The sequence below is a fragment of the Cnephaeus nilssonii genome (genome assembly GCF_951640355.1).
Source record: "Cnephaeus nilssonii genome assembly, chromosome: X".
NCBI lineage: Eukaryota > Metazoa > Chordata > Mammalia > Chiroptera > Vespertilionidae > Cnephaeus > Cnephaeus nilssonii.
Genome location: NC_137071.1, coordinates 70130136 through 70136799, shown reverse-complemented (window position 1 = coordinate 70136799; position 6664 = coordinate 70130136).

Here is a 6664-nt window from a genome sequence, read left to right as displayed (position 1 = left end):
TTATTCTTTAACTATTGGTAGATGGAAAGAAAAACATACTCCTGTGTGTCTCCTCTACTCTCAATACTCTACTGCCACAGTACTTCACTGCTGACGCCATGTGTGCGAGTTTTCCTCACATCAAGCAATTCTGTGATACCAGCTAGGTGTCCTGTTTTAACTCAGTTCTATCTCCCAGGAGATAGCATCAGATCCCACAAATAGAGTGTTCAGTCCTACAACACTGCTTCCACCCCCATTTCAGATGCCAATTGCAAGTCCAGGTTACCTGTGCTTCTGATTGGAGGTTCCCATGACCCCCTCCTCAGGTTTGATTAATTGCTAAAGCAGCTCACAGAACTCAAGAAGCCATTTAATTTACCAGATTATCAGTTTATTATAAAAGGATATAACCCAGGAACAGCCAGCTGGAATAGTTGCATAGGGCAAGGTATGTGGGAAGGGGCATGGAGCTTCCATGCATTCTCTGGGAGAGTAAATCTAGCACCTCCATGTGTGTACCAACCTCACAGTTCAGAGATTTTTTTATGAAGGCTTCATTACATAGGCATGATTAATTAAATCATTGGCCATTGATTAGGTCAACCTCCAGCCCCTCTCCCCTCCCCTCAGGTGGGGTGGCGGGAGGGAAGTAGGGAGGAACTGAAAGATCCACCTCTCTAATTATGGTTTTTCCCCTGGCAACCAATCTCCATCCTTAGGTTACTTGGAGCTTTGCAAAAAAGGTCACCTCATTAATATAAACTCTGATGTTGAAAAGGGCTTGTTATGTATAATGAGACAATACCTTTATTGTTCTTATCACTTAGGAAATTCCACGGGTTTTAGGAGTTCTGTGCCAGGAACAGGATGAATACCAAATATATATTTCTTATTATAAAAAACAACTAGAGGCCCAGTGCACGAAAATTCATACACTCGGGGGGGAGGGGGTCCCTCAGCCCAGCCTGTGCCCTCTCGCAGTCTGGGATCACTCGGGAGATGTCCGACTGATGGCTTAGGCCTGCTCCCCGGGGGATTGGGCCTAAGCTGGCAGTCAGCCCTCGGACAACCCAGGAGCCCTTGGGGGGTGTCCATCTGCTGGCTTAGGCCTGCTCCCCATTAGTCAGAAATCCTTAGCACTGCTGCAGAGACCGGAGAGGCTCCAACCACTGCCGCTGCACTGGCCAGCCATGAGCCAGCTTCAGGCTGCGCGGTGCTCCCCCTGTGAAAGTGCACTGAGCACTAGGGGGCAGCTCCTGCATTGAGCGTCTGCCTCCTGGTGGTCAGTACGCATCATAGCAACCAGTTGTTCATCTATTAGGGTCAATTTGCATATTACCCTTTTATTATATAGGATATCACAGTAGAATTCACCAGTGCAGCTGTCTGGTTCTAGGCTTTTCTGTGCAGAAAGTTTTAAAAAAGATTTTTATTGATTTAAGGGAGAGGGAGAGAGAGAGGGTGATAGAAACATCAATGATGAGAGAGAATCACTGATCGGCTGCCTCCTACACACCCCACAGTGGGGATCAAGGCCATAACCCAGGTATCTGCCCTTACCAGGAATTGAACCGTGACCTCCTGGTTCATAGGTCAACACTCAACCACTGAGCCACACCAGCTGGGCATAAAGTATTTTTAAAAAATAACTAATTTAATCTATTTACTTGTTATAGGTCTTTTCAGACTTTATATTTCTTCTTGACTCATTTTTGGTAGTGTGTATCTTTCTAGGAATGTTTATTTCTTCTAGGTTATCTAATTGTCATACAATTGTTTATAACAGCAAATTGCAACCTTTTTCATCTCATGGCACACATAAACTAATTAAAATTCTGCATCACACCAAAAATATATTTTTTTGCCAATATGACAAAAATAGGTATGATTTTGATTCATTCACAATAGACAGATATTGTGTTGTCTGTGTCATTTTTTAAATTTGACAATCTAAGGGAATAGAGGTCAATGCCCCTAACTAAATAGTCAGGAATTGCATGTTTTAAAAATTCTTGCTGCACACCAGTTGAAAATCGCTTATAGTATTGTCTTACAATCCTTATTTCACTCATGATTTTAGTAATGTGAATCCTCTCACTTTTTTCTCTTTTTCTTCAGTGTAGTTAATTATTTGTTACTTTTGTTATTTTCAAAAACCAAAATTTGGTTTCATTGATTTTTCTCTATTGTTTTCATGTTCTCTATTCCATTAATTTCCTAATTTCTGCATCCTTCTACTTGCTTTGTGTTGAATTTGTATTCTTTTCATAGTTTCATGATGTGGAAGATTAGGTTATTGACATCTTTTCCCTTTTTTAAAATATAGTTATTTACAGCTATAATTTTTTTCTCTAAGCTCTGCTTTAGTTGCATCTCATATAAGTTTTGGTATGTAGTGTTTTCATTTTCTTTCATCTCAAATTAATGTGTAATTTACCTTTGTTCTCTTTTTAAACCCAATAGTTTTTAAGGAGTATATTTTTTATTTCCCACATATTTGTGAAATCCCCAGATATCCTCATGATACTGATTTCTAATTGCATGCTCTTTTGATTGTAAAACATTTTGTATTATTTAAATCCTTTTAAATATTTTGAGATTCAATTTATGGCTTGACATAATTATTGGGAAAAGTAGAACAAACTAAACTAAAGCAAACAGAAGGAAGGAAATAATGAAGATTAGAGTGGAAATAAACATAATAGAGTATAGGAAAACAAAATGGACAAATGTTAGCTACACTCACCAAGACAAAGCAAGAATACTCGTTACTAAAATCAGGAACAAAATGGGGACATCACTACTGACATTAAAGAAATAAAGAGTATTATAAAGGAGTAATATGAATAACTACATGTTAACAAATTAGGTAACCTAGAAGAAATGGACATTTTCTAAAAAGATATACTGGCCCGGCTGGCATGGCTCAATGGTTGAGGTTGACCTATGAACCAGGAGGTCATGGTTCAATTCCTGGTCAGGTCACATGCCCAGGTTGTGGGCTTGATCCCCAATCGGGGGCATGCAGGAGGTAGCCCATCAATGATTCTCTCTCATCATTGATGTTTCTGTCTCTCCCTCTCCCTTCCTCTCTTAAATCAATAAAAATATATTTTAAAAAGATATACTGTACTGAAACTGATTAAAGAAGAAATTGAAAATTGGAATAGACCTCTATAAAGAGATTGAGTTAGTAATCCAAAAACCTCAAAAAGAAAAACCCAGGCCCAGACAACTTCACTGGTTCATTATACCAAATTTTAAAGAAAAATTAACAACAAACAGCCCAGCCGGCATGGCTCAGTAGTTGAGCATCAACCTATGAATCAGGAGGTTAAGGTTCAATTCCCAGTCAGGGCATATGCCTGGGTTGTGGGCTCAGTCCCCAGTGTGTAGCATGCAAGAGGCAACCAAATGATGATTCTCTCTCATCATTGATGTTTTATCTCTCTTCCCTTTCTCTCTGAAATAATTTAAAATATATATATTTTTAAAACCTTTAATATTCTTCCAAAAATAGAAGAGAGAACACGTCTCAATATATTCTTTGATGTGAGCATTACCCTGATATAAAAACAAAAAAAAAATTACAAAAGAAACTACAGAACAATATTCCTTATGGATATAAACACAAAATTCCTCTACAGAATACTACAAAAATAATCCAACAGCATATATAAAGGATACCATTATCAAATGGAATTTACTCCAGGAATATAAGTCTGGTTTGACATCCGAAAATCAGTCAATCAACATAAAATGCCATATCCTATCTAATAAAAGAGAAACATGCAAATTTACTGTACCTCCGCTACACCCACAGCTACACCCACCAGCCAATCAGGAGCTAGTATGCAAATCAACCCAACAAATATGGCAGTGGCCACAGAGCTGGAGAGAGCAGGAGGCTTGGGTTGCCCCTGGCGATGGAGAAAGCCAAGCTTTCCGCCTGCCGTGGCCTGCCCTGGCCTCCACTCAAGGCTACAAAGTTTCAATTATAGAAGATAAATAAATCCCAGATACCAGGGCCTCTGCTTGGGTCACCGGAGGGGCGTGGCCAGCCTGAAAACCACCACAGGCTCCTGGCCCAGGCCACCCCACGCCCCAAGGGAACCCCTACCCTGATCCGGGACACCCTTCAGGGCAAACCAGCTGGCCCCCACCTGTGCACCAGGCCTCTATCCTATCTAATAAAAGAGTAATATGCAAATTGACTGTCACTCCAACACACAAGATGGCTGCCCCATGTGGTCAAAGATGGCTGCCCCCATGTGGACACAAGATGGCCGCCACAAGATGGGCAGTTGGGAGGGACCAGACCTGCAAGGGAGGGCAGTTGTGGGCGATCAGGCCAGGAGGGGAGATCAGTTGGGGGGGACCAGGCCTGCAAGGGAGGGCAGTTGGGGGTGATCAAGCCTGCAGGGGAGGGCAGTTGGGGGGGCCCCAGGCCTGCAGGGGAGAGCAGTTGGGGGGGATTAGGCCTGCAGGGGAGGGCAGTTAGGGGTGACCATGCCTACAGGGGAGGGCAGTTAGGGATGACCAGGCCTTCAGGGGAGGGCAGTTAGGGGCAATCAGGCTGGCAGGGGAGTGGTTAGGGGGTGATCAGGCTGGCAGGTAGAAGTGGTTAGGGGCAATCAGGAAGGCAGGCAGGCGAGCAGTTGGGAGCCAGCAGTCCTGGATTGTGAGAGGGGTCCCAGATTGGAGAGGGTGCAGGCTGGGCTGAGGGACACCCCCCCCCCTGCACGAATTTCATGCACCGGGCCTCTAGTTAACACAATAAAGGAAAAACACATGATCATATCACTAGACACAGAAAAAGCATTTGACAAAATGGGAACTTCCTCAACCTGGTAAGGATATACCCAAATGTAACTATAGCTTACATCATACTTCATGGTTAAAGATTTAATGTTTTTCCCTTAAAATCAGAAACAAGACGAGAATGTCTAATCCCCATACTTTTATTTAGTATTGAACTATAGGTCTAGGGCAATTAAGCAAGAAAAAGAAATAAAAGGCATCCAGATTAGAAGGAAGAAGTAATTCTCTCTCTATTTATAGTCATGATCTTATAGATAATATTCCTAAGGTATCCACACTGAAAAAAAGCTTTTAGAACTAATAAGTGTATTTAGAAAGGTAGCAGAATACAATATCAATATACAAAATGAGTTTTATTTCTGTACACTAGCAATGAACTATCTGAAAATGAAAATTAAGAAAATTACTCTTTTCAAAGCATCAAAAAGAATAAAACACTTAAGAATAAATTTAACCAAAGAAGTGCAAAATTTGTATGCTGAAAAAAGAAACATTGTTTAAAGAAATTAAAGGAGACGTAAATAAATGTAAACATATGCTGCTTCATGGATTGTAAGACTTAATATTGTTAAATTGTCAATACTTCCTAAATTGACCTCATTCATTGCAATCTGTATCAAAACTCCAGCTGATATTTTTTTCAGAACTTGACAAGCTGATACCAAAATTCATAGACATCCAGAGTAACCCAGAATCTCTAAAATGATCTTGAAAAAGAAGTAGAAAGCAGGCCTCGCAGTTCTCAATTTCCAAATTCATTACAAAGCTACAGTAATCAAGACAGTGTGGTGCTTGCACTAGTATAAGGATAGACATATAGATCAATAAAACATAATTGAGAGCCCTAACTGGTTTGGCTCAGTGGATAGAGCTTCGGCCTGCTGACTGAAGGGTCCCAGGTTCGATTCCAGTCAAGGGCATGTACCGTGGTTGTGGGCACATACCCAGTGGGGAGTGTGCAGGAGGTGGCTGATCAATGTTTCTCTCTCATCGATGTTTCTAACTCTCTATCCCTCTCCCTTCCTCTCTGTAAAAAATCAATAAATATATTTTAAAAAAAACATAATTGAGAGTCTAGAACTAAGCCTTCATATTTATAGTCAATGCATTTATTATTTTTTATCTTCACCTGAGAATATGTTTATTGATTTTAGAGAGAGAAGGGAAAGAGAGAGAGGAACATTGATGTGAGAGAGAAACATTGATCACTTCCTCCTGCACATGCCCTGACCAGGGATGGAACCTGCAACCTAAGTATGTGCCCTGCCTGACCAGGAATCAAACCCGCAACCTTTTTGGTGTATTGTTGACCCTCCAACCAACTTAGCCACCCCCACCTGGCCATGGCAGTTCAATGCATTTTTGACAAATATACCAAGACAATTCAATGGGGAATCATTTTTAAAGAAATGGTGCCAGGTCAACTGGATATTTACATGCAAAAGAATGAATTTGGACCCTTACTTTTCATGATATAAAAACTCAAAGTGATCCCTGGCCAGTGTGACTCAGTTAAGTGTCATCCCATGCACCAAGAGGTCACCAGTTTGATTTCTAGTTAGAGCACATGCCTGGTTTGTGGGCTTGATCCCTGATAGGGGGTGTGAGGGAGGCAGCCAATCGATGTTTCTCTCTCCCTTCCTCACTAAAACTAATAAAAATGTTAAAAAAAAACAACAACCTCAAAGTGAATCATAGTTCTGAGTGTAAGCACCAAGCCTATAAAACTCTTAGAATTAGCCCTAGCTAGTTTGACTCAGTGGATGGAGTATCGGCCTGTGAACTGAAAGGTCCCAGGTTCAGTTCTGGTCAAGAGCACATGCCTGAGTTGCAGGGTCGATCCCCAGTGGAGTCATGCAGG